The 19,914-nt window shown below is 40.8% G+C and overlaps 1 protein-coding gene and 1 long non-coding RNA gene across 4 annotated transcripts in view; one reads left to right on the plus strand and one right to left on the minus strand.

The window, feature by feature from the left end:
- Positions 1-19,150, plus strand: part of LOC116972017 — a 51,154-nt gene extending 32,004 nt beyond the window's left edge. The window contains exons 3-4 of the long non-coding RNA XR_004411696.1: positions 16,749-16,839; positions 18,957-19,150. This is a non-coding gene — a long non-coding RNA (uncharacterized LOC116972017). The remainder of the gene's footprint in view (positions 1-16,748; positions 16,840-18,956) is intronic.
- zfhx4 (zinc finger homeobox 4) overlaps positions 1-19,914 on the minus strand; it is a 326,096-nt gene that overhangs the window by 277,854 nt on the left and 28,328 nt on the right. The window lies entirely within an intron of this gene.

A 19,914-nucleotide genomic window follows, 5' to 3' on the forward strand; every position in this document is an offset into this window, starting at 1 on the left:
ATAGGTTGGGTGAGTGGGAAAATACATGGCAGATGCAGTGTAATGTGGATAAATGTGAGGTTATCCACTTTGGTGGCAAGAACAGGAAAGTAGACTATTATCTGAATGGTGGCCGATTAGGAAAAGGGGAGACGCAACGAGACCTAGGTGTCATGGTACACCAGTCATTGAAAGTAGGCATGCAGGTGCAGCAGGCAGTGAAGAAAGCAAATGGTATGTTAGCATTCATAGCAAAAGGATTTGAGTATAGGAGCAGGGAGGTTCTACTGCAGTTGTACAGGGCCTTGGTGAGACCACACCTGGAGTATTGTGTACAGTTTTGGTCTCCTAATCTGAGGAAAGACATTCTTGCCATAGAGGGAGTACAGAGAAGGTTCACCGGACTGATTCCTGGGATGGCAGGACTTTCATATGAAGAAAGACTGGATAGACTCGGCTTGTACTCGCTAGAATTTAGAAGATTGAGATTTAGAAACTTACAAAATTCTTAAGGGGTTGGACAGGCTAGATGCAGGAAGATTGTTCCCGATGTTGGGTATAAGGGGGAAGTCTTTAGGACCGAGATGAGAAAATTCTTTTTCACACAGAGAGGTGAATCTGTGGAATTCTCTGCCACAGAAAGTAGTTGAGGCCAGTTCATTGGCTATATTTAAGAGGGAGTTAGATGTGGCCCTTGTGGCTAAAGGGATCAGGGGGTATGGAGAGAAGGCAGGTACAGGATACTGAGTTGGATGATCAGCCATGATCATATTGAATGGCGGTGCAGGCTCGAAGGGCCGAAAGGCCTACTCCTGCACCTATTTTCTATGTTTCTATGTTTCTATCTCTAACCAGTCTGAAGAAGGGACTCAACCTGAAACTTCACCCATTCCTTCTCTCCAGAGATGCTGCCTGCCCTGCTGAGTTACTCCAGCTTTTTGTGTTTATCTTCGGTTTAAACCAGCATCTGCAGTTCCTTCTTACACGTGTAATGCTGAGGCTCTATAAGGTGCTGGTAAGGCCGCGTTTGGAATATTGTGAGCAATTTTGGGCATCATATCTGAGGAAGGATGTGCTGGCTATGGAAAGAGTCCAGAGGAGGTTTACAAGAATGATCCCAGGAATGAGTCGGTTAGCCTATAATGAGCGTTTGTCAGCTCTGGGCCTGTACTTGCTGGAGTTTAGAAGTATGAGGGGGACCTCATTGAAATATACAGAATAGTGAAAGGCTTGGATTGAGTAGATGTGGAGAGGATGTTTCCACTAGTGGGAGAGTCTAGGAGTATAGATCATAGCCTCAGAATTAAAGGATGTACTTTTAGGAAGGAGATGAGGATATTTTTTTTAGTCAGATGGTGGTGAATCTGTGGGATTCTTTGCCACAGAAGGATGTGGAGGCCACATCAGTATATTTTTAAGCAGAGATAGATAGATTCTTGGTTAGTACGGGTGTCAAAGGTTATGGGGAGAAGGCAGGAGAATGGGGTTAGGAGGGAGAGATAGATCAGCCATGAGTAGACTTGAGAGGCTGAATGGCCTAATTCTACTATCCCTTATGACCTTATGAATACAATAACAGCCATAAATTATTAATAGATATGTATTACTTTGCAAGTAATGTTCGACTCAAATGAGGTATTCTATATTGTTTCATTTTTTTACTCCTGCAGGCAAAAACCAAGATATTATCCGTGAATTAGTTGTGCTTCCGGATTGATGCTTAATAGGTCTCCAGTGAAGGACTAATGTTTAAACCATAAATTTTAGGTAAATAGTTGATTTCCAGAACATCGGTACATATGATAAAACTTAACTTACAGATTATTTCTTGGACAGAATAATTGATATATGACAATTATTTTCCCACCTGCATCTGTTTAATTTTGGAAATAATAAATTGACCAGAAGAAGTAAATAGATCAGAAAGACTTCTTAGTAAATTACTGTCCCTATGTATCACATTGCAATCTACGTCCAAATGGAGTGTTGCTTGCAATCTATATTTAAATCCTCCACGAGTATCTAAATGTGAATTACTGCCTTTGATCTCACTTTTACATGGAATGTTGTCATAAGGAAGAAGTTCGTAGTTGTTTGGTAATTGGAATAGGTGGAAGTAAATTGAAAGACTGCCTTCTGAGTATATTGCAATCATTTTGTTACCGATTAATACTTTCTTTTGGCTATTACATATCCCAAGAGCCATTGTACATGTGCATCATTTCTGGTTACAATCATAGAGTCATGCTGCATGGGAACAAGCCCTTCAGCCCAACTTGCCCACACTGGCCAACATTCCCAATCTACACTAGTCCCACCTGCCCGTGTTTTGCCCCTATCTCTCTAAACCAGTCCTATCCACGTACCTGTCTAAATGTTTCTTAAACATCGCAATGTTATCTGCTTCAACTGCTTCCTCCGGCAGCTCATTCCATACATCCACCGCCTTTTGTGTGAAATAGTTAGCCTCCGGGTTCCGATTAAATCTTTTCCCCCTCATCTTTAACCTTTGTTCTCTGCTTCTTGATTCCCCTACTCTGGGCATAAGACCCCTGCGCTTACCCGATCTATTCCTATCATGATTTTGTGCACCTCTATAAGATCACCCCTCATCCTCCTACACTCCAAGGAATAGAGTCCGAGTCTGCTCAACTTCTCCCCATAGCTCAGGCCCCCGAGTCCTGACAACATCCTCATAAATCTTCTCTGGACCCTTTCTAGCTCGACAACATTTTTCATATAACATGGTGCCTAAAAACTGATCTTTTGTTTGTTTCCTTTACCTATTCATCACAAGAAACAGCAGATGCTTTCTCTGCAAATGTGCAAGACTCATGGCGGTGAAAATTATTATATCGCTTCCTGTGTAAGTTCCACAGATGGCAGTGAATTCCAAAAGCAAGAGAAATATGACTGTTGATTCCCTATTATCTTCCATTATTGCAGAGACCTAATCTATCTCAATATGCTTCCCTTACGGTTTCCACTTCCTCATTGAGACGATGAGAAGTGGATGAATTGATGGTCAGACTTTTATGATGCCATAAGTAGGTTCAAGCACTTATCATAGGTCCACAACTCTGTATTTAGTGAGCTTTGACCTTGATTTCTTGACCTCTACCAATTACATCACTAAAAGAGGTCACGGCTCTCATGTGAGCTAATGCAAGAATGATGTCAGAGGCTTTCCCCTAAATTAGAGCTCACCTTTACTATAGACACCATGTTTTTTTTATTTGTCATATTTAAATTTAAATAATTGACACAATTATTTGGGAAAGTAATAATCACGATCGACACCCCTCAGATTGCACAGAGGACTCGCACATCAAACAAGTGGTCAGCAATGCACAAATAAGTGATGGAGACATTGTTTGATAAAGTTGCTCACATTGAAACCCATCAGCTTTTGTAGAATGCCCTAAACTCTCCAGCTTCAACTTGCAAACCACTATATGCTTCCCAATGAACACGTTCATAAGATCATAAGGAATAGGAGTAGAACTAGGCCCTTCAGCCCATCAAGTCTTCTCCGCCATTCAATCATGGCTGATCTATCTCTCCCTCCTAACCCCATTCTCCTGCCTTCTCCTCATAATCTCAGACACCTGCATTAATCAAGAATCGATCTATCTCTACCTTAAACTGATTGATTCCAGACTGATTCCTGGGATGTCAGGACTGTCTTATGAAGAAAGACTGGATAGACTTGGTTTATACTCTCTAGAATTTAGGAGATTGAGAGGGGATCTTATAGAAACTTACAACATTTTTAAGGGGTTGGACAGGCTAGATGCAGGAAGATTGCTCCCGATGTTGGGGAAGTCCAGGACAAGGGGTCACAGCTTAAGGATAAGGGGGAAATCCTTTAAAACCGAGATGAGAAGAACTTTCACACAGAGAGTGGTGAATCTCTGGAACTCCCTGCCACAGAGGGTAGTCGAGGCCAGTTCATTGGCTATATTTAAGAGGGAATTAGATGTGGCCCTTGTGGCTAAGGGGATCAGAGGGTATGGAGAGAAGGCAGGTACGGGATACTGAGTTGGATGATCAGCCATGATCTTATTGAATGGCGGTGCAGGCTCGAAGGGCCGAATGGCCTACTCCTGCACCTAAATTCTATATTTCTATGTTTCTATGTTAAACATATCTACTGCCTTGGCCTCCACAGTCTTGAGAACTCTACTAACTTTCTTAACTTCTTAATTTTCTACTAACTCTACTACTTTTTAAAAATAGGTTCACACTTTATCCTGGCAGGGAATACCATATTGGGACATTTCACTATAGCATGATTATTTGTGTGCAGAGGGCAAATGTCCAACAGGTTGATCAGGGATCCCTAGCACCCTCTGCAGTAACATTTGATATTCCTGGAATGCTTTCCTAGAACTTGCTGAACTTTGACCCAATGGTGCACTGTTCTGTGAAACTTATCAATAACCTGATTGCACTACACAAATATTCTTAATGTTCATTGTAGATCTGGGTCCTCAAAACAAGTCATCCAGGTTGTCTGCATTTTGTGGTCCATTGCTTGCTATCAAATGTTGTGATTCGCCAAGAACTTATTGAATGCCCCCAAAAGAATTACACAAAACCAACAGAATCTACTTCCAGAGGTTACTGCAAACTCTCTGCCAGCTAAGTGTTATCAGTGAGCAAGTTTTATACCTATACTTTAGACACACTTGAACCATTCCCATTGCAATATCATTCCTGTTATTACAGTCTTGTTTCTGAACATTAATTGATACTTGGCTCTCTTCATAACCACCGAGTCCGTGCCGACCAGCGATCCCCATACACTAGCACTATCTTACACACTAGGGACATTTTACAATCTGTACCGAAAGCTAAATAACCAACAAACCTGTATGTCTCTGAAGTATGGGAGGAAATCGTTGAACCCAGGGAAAACCCATAAGGTCACGGGGAGAATGTACAAACATCTGTCTGGACATCATCCCTCACCAGGATTGAATCCAGGTCTCTGGCACTGCAAGGCAGCAACTCTACCACTCTACTACCGTGCCTCCCTAAGGCCTGTCCCACTTAGGCGATCTTTCAGGCCTGTCAAGTTGTTGGCAGTCACCTGAAAAACCGGGAACTGGAACGGTGACTGTCAGAGAGGAACACATACACACACACACACAAACACGCAAACACATCGCAAAGGTGGGGCACGGGGCAAGCGGGGAGCGCTGTCTCACGGTGCAAAGCCAAGGTGATACAGACACACACCGCGATGAACAGGAAGGTTGGCATTGTAATTAAGACAGCTAAAGCACAGTCTATGGCAAGTCCTTTAAAAGAGGGGGGGAGGTGGGGGGAGAAGACGGACATTTAACATTACCGGTCGGTTCCTTGGTTCTGAAAACTACTGCTTACATTTTTTTTTCCCCCAATGAGCCAATGAATTTCACCGGTCAGCACCGACTACAACCTACGAGAACCTCCGAGAACCTTCAACCTCCTGGCAACCCATTAGGACCTCCTAGCGACCCACCTACGGCTTGAGAATTCTCGCTTATCTCCATGGCGACTTCATTCTAGTCGCAGCTAATTTTTCAACATGTTGAAAATTCTCGGCGACCATAATGATGCCGCGACTAGTTCCCAAAATGCGGGAACTCCTCATGACCATGAAGGCGACTCCCCGGCAACCACCCGCGAACATGTGGCGACCATGTGGCAAATCCATAGTCTCATGCAGTCGCCTAAAAATGTCGCCTGAGTGGGACAGGCCCATAAATGACCCTGAGATTCAAACAAGTATAGCAAAATAAGTAGAGTTTTTTTTCTTCTCTTACCACAGCTAACCTGGTGAGGTTATTGAAGATGTTCTGACATGCTGTGCAGAAGTTGCAGATAGTCCCAGTCACCACCTTCCTCAACTGGGCCTGTAATGTTTGTCCTCCCTCCTTCAGTCAAATATCTGAATTCTGCCCCATTTCAGACTGAAGCAAATTCTTTATGTAAGTGTCCAAACTTGGGGATTCTGTTATCTTCCAAAGCCTTTCCAGAGTTAATTCTCTTGATTTCAACACCGCAGCTCTTTAGATAACTATGACCATACCACTATATAATTCTACAGCAATTTAAGTATGGCAGCAGCATATGAATGCTTACTAACTTTGCACCAACTCCCTCCCTCACCCCCACCCCATCACCACTCCTGAGGATTAACTATATAGAAATGACACAAATAACACACGAGACCTACTTGCAGGAACCCAGGAAATGCACTTAAGGGGCTGTCCCACTTGGGCGACCTAATTGGCGAGTTTAGAAGAGTTTGAAAAAATGACATGTTGAAGACCTTCTTCGACTATGTAGAAAACCTCCTTCGACCTCCTTCAACTATGTTGAAGACCAGCTTCGACTAGCTACGACTAGCTACGACTAGCTATGACTAACTTCGGGAAAATGGGACACCGAATAGTGGAAAGTGAAGATGACCTCCTTCAATCTCCTTCGACCTCCCTTCGACCTTCCTTCGACTATGATGAAGACTATCTACGACTACCTTCAACTACCCTCGACTACCTACAACTAACTTGCCGACCTACGATGACCTACCAAGATTAAACCTACGAGTAAAAAATGTATCGATTTATTTCCATGGCGACTTTTTTTTTACTCGCGGGCATTTTTTAACATATTGAAAATAAACGCCGCGACCTAGCAGAGGCCTCGAGTACGCGGAGACCACTCTCGAGCATGAAGGAGAGTTACGAAGTCCTACGACCTCGTGTCGACCATGCTGCGAGTATGAGTTGAGGGCAAACTCGCCAGAATTCGCAGATTAGGTTGCCCAAGTTGGACAGGCCCTTTAGGTCACAGTGAAAGGCAAAGTGTTTTTTCTTCCTGCTATGGAGGGAAATAGAGCCATCCAACCCATGAATGTCAACCCATGAATTGGTTGGCATTTATCATTTGTTCAAGTCTCTTCTCTTTTTTCATTTTATGGTATTATCAAAAGGCTCAATCGTATTATTGCCCGACACCTCACTGTCACCTCACTGCCAGTCATCAATTAAAAGCATAATTTATGCATTCAATATATTTCTAATACAGCATCAAAATTCTTGATGTTTTCATAAATATCCTTTTAAAATATTTCAGATTTTTTGGGGCAAAAGATTTATTTATGTAAGACAAGAATACATGAATGTCACAAAGGAGAACCATGAATTCAAAATGCATTTCAGGAGCAAATTATAAAGGCTTTACACTATGAATAAAAGAACATTTTGATATTTCCCTCAATGCCAGGTGAAGGACTCCCTAGGTGTATTTTCCTACATCCCCTTTGAATTCTCATTTATATAATAAAAGCCATGAAAGCACATTAACCTCTTAATACTTTAAATCGTGCAACAATTAAGAAACCAAACTGAAGAAGAAATTAATGTTAAATTAAAAAAGCTACCTTTTAAATATAGCTTAAAATTATCAGGAATAATTAAATGTTCATTTTTTTCAAATATAATGGCCACAGCCTCATTGACTTCCTCAAACAAATATGCCAGTAACATTTTTGAAGGACAAATCATGGCTAGAAGCATTAAAACAAAAACTCCTTGAGATGTGGGAAGCATTGGCAAGGCCATATTTATGCCCCATCTGCAGGTTTGCTGAGAAATTAGTGGTGTATTTATGCATTTTATCTTGAAGAGTTTACAGAATTACACATTCTAAATCCCGAGCTATCCTTTTGGGATCAAGAATGACTTGCTTCAACTCTAGGGTACTGTGGGCTCTGATAAGGTTAATGAGCATGAGGTTGGAAAGGCAGACTATTTCTAGATGGGGTAGGGAGTAGGTGAGCAGTAGGTGGGTAATCTGAGGTGTGGATTTTCTTTTGCTAATTGCACAAGGCTTCTTGGTGTTTCCAATTCATGGGCTTGAGGATCTCAATATGGTCCCAAATGCTTTGTCTCCACTTTCAATTTACCAGGAATTCATAGGAGTCAGTAAGAATGTTACATGTTATCAAGTAGGGATTGAGCTCATCCTTGAAATTTTTCCCAAACATTTCCCAGCTGAGAAAACACAATCTGCCAGAAGGGTTTCGGCCCGAAACGTTGCCTATTTCCTTCGCTCCGTAAATGCTGCTACACCCGCTGAGTTTCTCCAGCATTTTTGTCTACCTGCCACAGGCAATGATGGTCCAATTATATACTGCCATCGTAGAGTCTGTCCTCACCTTCTCCATCAAGGTCTGGTTTGGCTGAGCCACCACGCACGACATCTGGAGGCTGCAGCGAATCGTCCGATCAGCTGAGAACCTTCCCTCCATTGACTGCAACCTTCCCTCCATTAATGAACTGTACACTGCAAGGGCCAGGAAGCGAGTGGATAAGATCATCTCAGACCCCTATCACCCTGGCCACAAACTGAAGCACTTCCCTCTGGAAGGCGACTCCGGACTGTCAAAGCTGCCACAGCCTGATCTAAAAACAACTTTCTTCCACGAGTAGTAGCTCTACTCAATAACCAAAAATCTGTAGCCTCCTTTTGCTCTGGTATTTTATTTCATTCACATGTTTAAACTGTAATGTTTTATTATTAATGTTTAAAGTTTTATGTGTCATTCTTAATGGTTACTGTATGTCGTGTTGTTACTTGCGAGCGGAGCACCAAAGCAAATTCCTTGCATGTGAATACTTGGCCAATAAACTTATTGATTCATTCATTCACATTTCTGCTTTAAAAGAAAACTGACTTTCTCTCCCATCTCCTAAACTAACACTTGAAGCAAAAGACTTGCAGAAGCTGGGAATCTAAAACCAAAACAGAAAATGCTGAAACTATTCATCTGTCGAGAGAGAAAATAGAGTCCACAGTTCAAATCAATAATTGCTTTTAGTTTACTTTAGACTTTGGAATTTAGATATACAGCTCCGATACAGGCCCTTCGGCCCACCGAGTCCATGCCGACCAGTGATCATCCCATACACTAATATACCATCCTACACACTAGGAACAACTTACCATTGCCAATTAACCAACAAACCTGTGTGTATTTGGAGTGTGGGTGGAAACCGGAGCACCTGGAGAAAACTCACGCAGGTCATGGAGAGAACCTAGAAACTCCGTACAGACAGCACCCATGGTCAGGATCAAACCTGGGTCTCTGATGCTGCAAGGCAGCAACTCCACTGCTGCGTCACTGTGCTGACTGTTCAACATCATATAAATGATAATTTCAAAAAGGGATGTAGAGAAAGACACCACGGGAGATTTTCTACAGGCCATGGTGGAAATATTAAGATGTTTTGATGAAGGATCATTGAACTGAAATGTTGACTGTATCTCTCCCCAAAGATGCTGTCCAACCTACTGAGTATTTCTGACATTTTCTGTATTTGTTCCAAACTATAATGTTTGGGTCACATTTGTGAATCTGCTATCTGGATATCTTTGGATCTGGGTATGTTTGCATTTGAACAATTTAGGCAATCTGTCCAACTTAAGTTGGGCCAAGGCCTGTTTCCATGCTGTATGACTCTATGTATACAATGGTTCCACAGTGACAACAGTGCACAAACATATGACCAAAAAAAGGAAGCTTGATAAATAATGATTGAACTTATTTTTTCATAATTTGCTTTTCTTACAACATATTAGTATTGAATATCTGGTAAGGAATCATTACATGTACTTGGTACATTGAATAGATTGTTCCTTAAACATAAAGGGAAATATCACACAGTAATGTAAAAGGATATGATTTCATAATTACATGAAGCTCTTGTTTTACTTTCCATTTGACTAGAATTTGCATTTAGAGATTTTTGTTGGAAAGAATGCAAATGTAATTGAAATTAACATTAAATTGGATCTTACCAAAGAGTTACATAGCAAAATGGCATTAAAGCAATTGAATACACATTTTGCAGCTTTAACCTCTTTCACACTTTGGAGCACATGGGAATACATATTTTAACACCTTGAAAACATTTAGTTGATCAGAGAGAGCCAGATGAATTTGTTAAAGATAGGTTCTTGCGGACTGATGGTTTTAATGAGGTGACTAAAATAGTGGACATGGGTATGCTTTCAGTTGATGTCAGGAAGGCATTTGATAAAGTCTCTCATAAGAGATTGTTCGGCAAAGTTATAGCTCGTGGAAGTGAAGTTAAATGATTGACCTGACTGGGAAAGTGGTTGAGCAATGGGAGACGCAAACCAGGTACTCAAACTGGCAAGATAGGATTAATGGTTTCTTGGATAGGTCTGTGTTGGGGCTGGAATTGTTCACAATATTTATTACTGAACTAAATAATGGAGTTGAAAGTCACATAATAAAATTTATATGACGGCACGAGCTTGGGCAATATCCGAGGCAGTGTATGTAGAACCATCAATTTACAAAGGTATTAAAAGATTAAGCAAATGTGAAATAAATGTGGCAGATAATTTTCTGTGTATTCATTGTGAGGTTTTCCCCTTGCACCTAAAAGGAAGGAAAATAGTATTCTCTCAGTGGAGGGGACAAGAAGCAGTTGAGCTCCAGAGTCAGTTGGTATCTATGTACACTGAACAATAAAATGTCATGAACTGGTATGGAAAAAATAATCAAAGACAGTTGATTGAATTAAGGCCTTATGTTGGAAGATGAGAGGGTAGACATTTCAGTGCACCTGGAATGTTGTGAGAAGTTTAGGTTACCTTGGTCTACAAAGGACTGAGCATGTGGGCCGGACGTGACCTGCAGCTGTACGGAGGACACCCACGGCTATGCTTTTTCAGGCTGACCTTGCAAAACTGCCAGGATAATGGGTTTTCATGGCCAGGTTAACAACTCTGCATTTACAACGATCGGGACTTGAAAATGGTGCCAAACCTGGCGACTCTTATATACCGTCTCAGTCTACTACTTCTATACACGTACTGTATCTAAGATGTCTTTATAGATAATAATACTTGTATTGAACTGTTTGCCAGAAAGGAATTTCACAATACCTCGGTTCATGTGACAATAAAGTTCCAATGAACCACTTCACCATTGAAGCTATTACAGGCCTTGGTGGGAGCACATCAGAAATATATGATATAAGGACTCCCAGGATTAAAATATGAGGAATAATCTTTCAAAGATCTTTTAAAATATGAAGGGATAATTAGATTGAAGCTTGCAAAATATTAAGAGGAATCTGCAGATGCTGGAAATTTGATGATAACACAAAGTGCTGGAGTAACTCAGTGGGTCACTCTTTGGAGAGTACACTCTTTGCGAGATAGGTACACTCTCTGCGAGATAGGTACACTCTCTGCGGGATAGGTGATGTTCTGGATTGGGACCCTTCTTCAGACTCCTTCCGACTCAGAGTCTGAAAAAGTGTCCTGACCGGAAACGTCAGAGGTTGAGGGGAGACATGAAAGAAGGTTATAAAATTATGAGAGGCATAGATAGGGTAGACAGTCAGAACCCTTTTCTCAGAGTAGAAAATGTCTAATACTCGAGGGCAGAGCTATAAGCTGAGAGGGGGAAAGTTTAATGGAGATGTGCGGGGCAAGTATTTTTACACAGAGAGTAAAATGGTAGTCCGTTGGAGAGATGACAAGGTTGTGTTGGGGAGAGGATGGGGCTGAGATTAACCTGATGACATTGGCAGTGAGGTAAAATGATGGGGGTAAAGTTGGGTCCCCTTTAACCACAAACAAAAAATGTTCTGCTTCAGATTGTGGGGCCTTAATCTTTCGTGGGCATTTACAGTATTGAGTTCAACTTTGGGGATCATGTTATCGGAAAGATGTTGTCAAGCTGGGAAGGGTGCAGAGAAGATTTACCAGAATGTTGTCAGGACTTGTAGGGCTGAGCTATAGGGAAAGGTTAAGCAGGTAGAACTCTATTTCTTGGAACGCGAGAGAGTGAGTGGCAATGTCACGGAGGTGTACAATATCATGAGAGGAATAGATCAGGTAAACACGCAGAGTCTCTTGCCCAGAGTCGGAGAACCAAGAACCAGAGGACATAGGTTTAAGGTGAGGGGGGGGGGGGAAGATTTTATAGGAACACTAGTCTAAGTGGGACCCGTTGGGTCCCAGCATCACACGGGAGGGCTGGTCACCAACGCAATATTCCACCTCCACCAATTCCAATACTGCTCGCCAGTGGAGGGGGCTGTCTGTTGCCCTAGTATGGGCGTTGCGGGCTGAAGGTGCTGGTTTCCAGAGGGCTAGTATAGACATTGTGGGCCGTATGGATGCTTGGGCAGGCATCCAACTCTTGCAACGATTTTAAAAGCCAAGCCAAGGCAAACAATTGGGCTGCAGCCACACGACAACCAAAATTAATTTTGTGAACACAAACTTGTTAAAAAAGGCAAGGCAAACAATTGGGCCGCAGACACCCGACAACCAAAATTAATTTTGTGAACACAAACATGTTAAAAAAAAGGTGAGGCAAACAATTGGGCTGCAGACACCCGACAACCAAAATTCATTTTGTGAACACAAACTTGTTAAAAAGGGCTGCAGCCACTTTACAGCCGCATCGAGGGGACTCACCGTGGAGTAGACGTGCGTTCAGTGTTATTTGCAGCTCAGAGAGCCGTGACCTTCTCGCTTCCTGGTCTGGCAGAGACTGAATGAGGCACGACACTTCCTGGTTTTATAGTCCCTCCCCTTGCCGCCAGCGGGGGCAGCAGAGAGAATGGGGAATTTTGTAAAAACATTAATATCTCTCTCATTTTTCATCGACGGAAAAAGTCCTCCACACTCATATGGCGGAGGGGGACTCTGAGCGAGGTGGCCAAAAATGACGGCCGTAGGTGGCGGCGTTCTCTCGGAAATCGCAGCACAGTCTTCCAAAAGCGGTCAAGATCAGAGATTTAGTAATATAGATAAGGGGTGACCTTTTCTACACCTTTTCTGGTGTGCGTATGGAACGAGCTTCCGGAGGAGGTAGTTGAGGCAGGTACATTTGCAATATTTGAGAAAAATGTAGACATGGTTGGATAGGTTTAGAGGGATATGGGCCAAATGCAAACAGGTGGGAGAGTGTGAATGGGACATGTTGATCGTTGTGGGCATATTGGTCCAAAGGGCCTGTTTTCACCATGTATGACTCTGTTTAGATTGGTTCCACAGTGACAACACTGAATGTGTCCTGTATTTCTCTGAGTGTGCAAGCTATGAGCATTAAGCAGCAGGAACTAAATTACGCAAGAGCTTTACCAGTGCGGCATTTAGAAATATGGGGCTTTGTTAAGATTCAATTCTGCAGTATATCTAATGTCCAGGATAACATTTTCTCAAAATTCCTTCTCGTGCGGCCATGTGGGATCTCAGGCACCACCGGACTGATTTAGAGATTTTACGATTAAATTGAGAGGAATGTGATGATGAATTTCACACATCAGTCACTGTCAATGATCTGCTTTCATTTTGGTTTACAGCCACCTGAAAGGATACACTAACAGCAGTGGAGGCCAAGTCATTGGGTATTTTTAAAGTGGAGATTGACAGATTTTTTGATTAGTACGGTAATCAAGGGTTATAAGGATTAGATGCGAGAATGGGGTTGAAAGGGAAAGATAGATCAGGCACGATTGAATGGCGGAGTCGACTCGATGGGGCGAATGGCCTACTTCTGCTCCTATGATATATGAACTTATTGACTTATGGATACCCAACATCTAATGCATAGTAAAGGAAGCTTGGAAGAGCAATTAGATTGCAATAACACCACATCCATCCAATACGTTCTCAAAGTGTGCCAAAACCCTGCTGTGGAAACTGGCCAGCTTGGAACTTAAAGTACTGGCAAAAGCAAAATCATGACTCAATAGAAAGTAATGCATAATCATTAGTGTCATGAGACACAAATTGACAAGTATTAGGCTCTCGGTGGTTTGGGTAGCAGAAGATAAACAGTGTACATGTATCAAAATGTTAATGGTAGAAAAGTTGAGTATAAAACAACCACACCGCATTATCAAAGAATGTAATCTCATCGCACATATTTTAAATTACTACTGAGATTTCTATAAAGGAAAGACAATTGGTTAATCACACTATGTATACAATTGACTGTCATGTTGTACACGCTGGCTTGGAGTCACTGTTCTCGTAAGCCAGGATTGCATATTCAGGGTTGCACCACAGACTTGATGAAAACTCTGTCCACGAAGCATTTCAAATTTGAAACATCTCAGATAATCAATTATTCATTCCTTTCCTTCTTCTGCCCTTTCCAAGAGAAGTTGATGCTCTTCAGCATTGAGACTATATTAGTCATATTATTCAAAGTATCAAAATTGTCATTCACACATAACATGAGATGCAAACCGTGACAAACTATTCACCCCACACAAATTTGCAGTAGACATCCCTTGCCATGTGGACTTATCAGAACCTGACTGCATGATTACAAGTCTAAGAATGTGAGTCTCTAGAAAATCTGAGACAACCATGATAATTGTCAAATCCACATGAGCCTCTTGATGGCATACCTTGGTGAAAGCACATGTTAAGGGTGCGCTATTCAAAGCCTGGTTGTGTGGTTTAGTGTAAATAATTCGCTATACTGGTACAGCGAATAAACAGAGATGAGGAGGACTAATTAGTACAAATTAATTCACCATCCTGCGACATCACTCACTGTCCCACACACATATCCAGTTGTTTCTTTCATGTTCCAGAATGTTGTTTTCCTTTTAACATCACTTCCCTTGTTGCTTTAAGAGGAATTATCAATAATAAATCTATTTTACTCAATCAAATCTATTGCTGCTGTTTCGAGTGTCACAATGTTTCATTTGAAGTCCATTTCTTGGTTAAATGTTTTAACATCATTAGCAATTCTGCATGCTTTAATAAGATTATATCTGCATTTTGCAGCCATAAGGAAAGCAAAATTATGGCTTTCACCATCTTTACACCATAAAACTGTAAGCAACTTCAAGATTTAAAAAATATACGTCCCACAATTGTTCTCAATGAAAAGATGTACCTCGACTGTCCATATTATTTTTTGCATTCACCGCCACCATATCTAAAGATCAACAATAGAAAAGATGTAGATTCCAGACACTTATGAATGCTTAACTGCAAAATGTCTGAAAAACTACATATCTCAACGACGATATAATAACCAGAGACAGAAGGAACTGCAGATGATGGAATCTTGAGCAAAACACAAAGTGCTGGAGAAACTCAGTGGGTCAGGTAGCATTTGTGAAGGGAACAGATAGGCAATGCTTTGGGTCGGGACCCTTCTTCAGACTGGCATAATTCTTGCTTAAAGTAAACTAAAGTAAACTATTTTTATATCAGTAGGTAATAAGTTTCTAAAACAGAGATTATTTGAAAAAGGATTTATTTTACTTTTAACATATTATGAACATTTGACAGCACTGGGCTTCTACTTGCTGGAGTTTAGAAGGATGAGGGGGTACCTCATTGAAACTTACCAAATAGTGAAAGGCCTGGATAGAGTGAATGTGGAGAGTCTAAGACCAGAGGTCATAACTTCAGAATTAAAAGATGTTCCTTTAGGAAGGAAATGAGGCGGAATTTCTTTTGTCAGATGGTGGTGACTGATGAATCTGTGGAATTCATTGCCACAGAAATCTGTGGAGGCAGTCAATTAATATTTTTAAGGCAGAGTTAGATACATTCTTGATTAGTATGGCTGTCAGGGGTTATGGGGAGAAGGCAGGAGAATGTTAAGAGGGAAAGACAGATCTGCCATGATTGAATGGCGGAGTAGACTTAATGGGCTGAATGGCCTAATTCTGCTCCTATCTCTTATGAGCCTGAACTTAGGAATTATTGTTTGGGGGGTTGTATTTACACATTTTAATACTGCTGATCATTACTATGCTCTGTATCTGTCTGAAGAAGGATCCCGACTCGGAATGTGACCTATCCATATTCTACGGGGATGCTGCCTGAGCCACTGAGTTACTCCAGCACTTTATGTCTTACTTTGCTTTGATACGACATGCTTATTTATAGCCTGTTCAGAATCCTCAATCCCCTTTGAAATTAACACTTAGCCATTTCAGCAATGTTTACTTGGGGCCAACAGTTGTCTGCAGTTATTTGGGTTAAAGACTTGGGCGGCACGGTGGCACAGCGGTAGAGTTGCTGCCTTACAGCGCTTGCAGCGCCAGAGACCCGGGTTTGATCCCGACTACGGGTGCGGTCTGTATTGAGTTTGTACATTCTCCCCGTGACCGCGTGAGTTTTCTCCGCAATCTTTAGTTTCCTACCACACTCGAAAGATGTACAGGATTGTAGGTTATTTTTCTTGGTGTATGTGTAAAATTGTCCCAAGTGTGTGGAGGATAGTGTTAGTGTGCGGGGATCGCTGGTAGGTGTGGACTCGGTGGGCTGAAGGGCTGTTTCCACGCTATATCTCTAAACTAAACTAAACTTATTTGTAGTGCAAGAGTTTGAGGTCAGACTTCTATCCCATGAATTTTATTGAAATAAATGTATGCTGAACTCTGCCTCTGAAAGTTACTTAAATGTGCATTTAGCCACTAGTAATAGGGGAAGAATTTGTACTGCTTTAACCACCTGTTGATCAATATGCAATAATGTTGTTTTAGTTTGCATTAATGACTATTTCTCGAACTTTATTTATATCAGTAGATAATAAGCTGATAGTGTTAGATAATATCACTAGATAATACACAGTACTGCATAATTTGGATTAAACAAAGAACAATGGCAGATCAAATTTAATGCAGTTAGATTTTTTTATGAAGGGGCATCAAACATTAACTCTGTTTCTCTCTCCGTAGATGCTGCTTGACCTGCTGTGTATTTTCAGGAATTTCTGGTCAACTGGGCAGGGAGGCTGTGAGCTGGCCCTGTGGACCGGTAGACCATAAGGTTGATATCAGGTTCTAAGTTTTGGTCTTTAAAAACACCTTTCCTAAGAAGGCCAAATACTTTGTTGGATGCTCTCCAGGTGGTAGTGAATTCCGTCACTGTTTGGTTGATATTGCCAAGATCAAAGATGACTTTATGAAGATAGAAACACTCTTGTGACAACAACAGCGACGGCAATGTAAAAATCAGGCTGAGGAAACCCACACATGTGATAAATAACTTTCTGGGACAATATTATTCAGTGAAAAATTATGTGCTAATATTATTCCAAAGAAGGAATATTAAAATGCTGTTATGGCTCAGAAAACTAGGCATAAATTTGATATAAACAAAGGGAAATGATTCAATGTCTAAAGAATATGTGCTAATAATGTAGTGAGTCAGCATTACATCCTGACTATGTTGAAAACAAAATGAGCATTATAGTTTACAACAATCTTTCCACAGTCTGTTTCCAGCCATGGTGGGAACAGGCACATAAAGTAGTTTAAAGAATGTATTGAAATGGGGAATTGGAGATTGTTTTTTTTCCCAATTAATCCCACTAATATATTATATGAATATACATATTCTGTTGTGCTGCTGCAAGTAAGAATGTCATTGTACTATCTGGGACATATGACAATAAAACACTCTTAATGCTTGATATGACCTACTATTACTTAGGTTTTAAACAAAATGTGTTAAAGTGAAAACCCTGGGATGAGAACCCATGAGAAACAACACCTGAGGGCCACTAGGTCTTCTTGAGTTATTGAGCTTTGTATTTGATGATTTATACATCCAGCTTGTTCTACTGCTGCACTTGGATTGTCTAAAGGCAATAATTTCCATTGTATGTAAATACTGCAATAATCACATTTAATGTTTGCTGTTTAGGATCATCCATGATTCCATGTCTTAACATTAAAAAAATTGGAAACCTGTAGCAATTGATACTGCACCTCAAGTACAGAGCCCGTCTATTATTCAACCCAATGTAAAATGGAGGCAATAATGTCATTTGAGTCTGTTTGATGCCTATAAAACTATAAAGGTGAAACTTGCAATTCATTGTCATATACTGTAGTGAGATATTTTACATGTAGAAACAAGAAACTGCAGATGCTGGTTTAAACAAAAGGACACAAAGGGCTGGTGTCCAATGGATCAGGCAGCATCTCTGGAAAACAAAGATAGGTGGCGTTTCGGGTTAAGACCCTTCTTCAGACTTATCCATTTTTTCCAGAGATGTTGCCTGACCCACTGAGTTACTCCAGCACTTTTTGTCCTTTTGTGTATTAATCGGCATCTGCTGTTCGTTGTTTCCTCAGGAATGATTCCATGATTTGATTTATTGCTGGGGGAGTTGAATATGTGGGAACACAAGAAAACAAGGATAGGTGACGTTTCGGGTCAAGACCCTTCTTTGGGGTCCCGACCCAAAACATCACCTATCCTTGTTCTCCAGAGGTGCTGCCTGACCCACTGAGTTACTCCACTATTTAAGGGCCTGTCCCACGATGCGAGTTCACCCAAGAGCTCTCCCGAGTTTAAAAAAAAAAAAACTCGTGGTAAGTACGTATAATGTACGTCGGAGCTCGTGGATGTCTCGTAGCGGCTCGTAATGCCAACGGCAGGCACTCGGGAAACGTAGAAACTCGTGAAGTTTTTTCAACAATGTGAAAAATTTCCAAGAGTAAAAAAATACTCGTGATAAGGTACCACGAGTTTGATTTTTTTTAAACTCGGGAGAGCTCTTGGGTGAACTCGCATCGTGGGACAGGCCCTTTAGGGTCGAGATATTTTACATCATTGTTTCTCTTGCTTTTCTGGGATAGTCACCTCATTAACTTGTGTAAATTGGTGGAATATATTTAGATTAATCCCATTTGATACAATTATTAGTTAATGAAATGAATCTTAACCTGATTGTATGCATTTACATAACTATAACTAGTGCATTATTTTTTAGACACATATCGTTCCTTGCTATTTATACTTTTGACCAATCGCCGTCTTATAGGCTGTTTAAGTGCATGTGCCAAATTTAATTAACTCGTTTTTTTAAACTTTAGTGATCTTTTTGTAATATTAATCATTCTAAAAATGTGAAAATCTGTGTTTTATCTTTTTAGAGATGCTGGTATGCTGTGCCATCATGTACCTTGATAAAATAGCACTGACCGTTACAAAGATAGACATAAAGTGCTAGAGTAACTCAGCGGGTCATGCAGCATCTGTGAAAATCAAGGATAGGTGATGCTTCAGGTTCTTCGAACCCTATGCCACATTGAACAAATTACCAATATACAGATGATATCTTTCATGATTGAGAGTTTTAATATCACCTATTTGCTTTCACTAGAGTTTAAGCATAGAGTACAGATCAAAGGTGAGGTGACATTGTTATAAAACAGAATGTTACTTCAGCCCCTCTAGCCCCTTCATTTGTGATAACGTGCATGAGCATTTACTGCATGCGCTAGTCACAATCAACATGGAAGCTTCCACGCTGTAAATAGCATGGGAATTCATTAATTACCAGCCAACACAGTATTATACAGTAAGTGAGACCATTGACAAATGCCAATAACTGGGAAAATTATGTTAAAATGTGCTCAAAAGCAACTACCTTTTGTCAATCCAGGAATTTCTGCTGTATTGACAGATCAATGTCTTTCACTTCATCGCTGTCTAGTTAATGAGTGATAGATAGGTTAAGAGAGACTCCGGAGATACCATTAACGAAACAAGAACTTCCTTGCTTGATTCTCAACTCAAAATATACCATGTTATTGAGTTAGGATTTTACACAGTCCTGAGGGAATGGCCATAACTTGACTTTCTCTATTTATACACAAGGAAGATTTTTTTTCATATTATTCATTGTAGTTCAGTGATAAGAGTAGTTTGTTTAGTGTGAGGAAATACATTTGAGCCAACATCAGCAGTTAAGTTCCAGGAGGGATAGTTGTATTGGGCAACAAGAGAGGTGAATATCATAAGGATTGTGAACTTGCTGGGAGGAGAGAAGGAAATTTTGAAGTGTTTTAATATTTTTTTTCCACAGAAAGCATTTCCAAAAATATATGG

This window comes from Amblyraja radiata, chromosome 4, assembly GCF_010909765.2.
Source record: "Amblyraja radiata isolate CabotCenter1 chromosome 4, sAmbRad1.1.pri, whole genome shotgun sequence".
NCBI lineage: Eukaryota > Metazoa > Chordata > Chondrichthyes > Rajiformes > Rajidae > Amblyraja > Amblyraja radiata.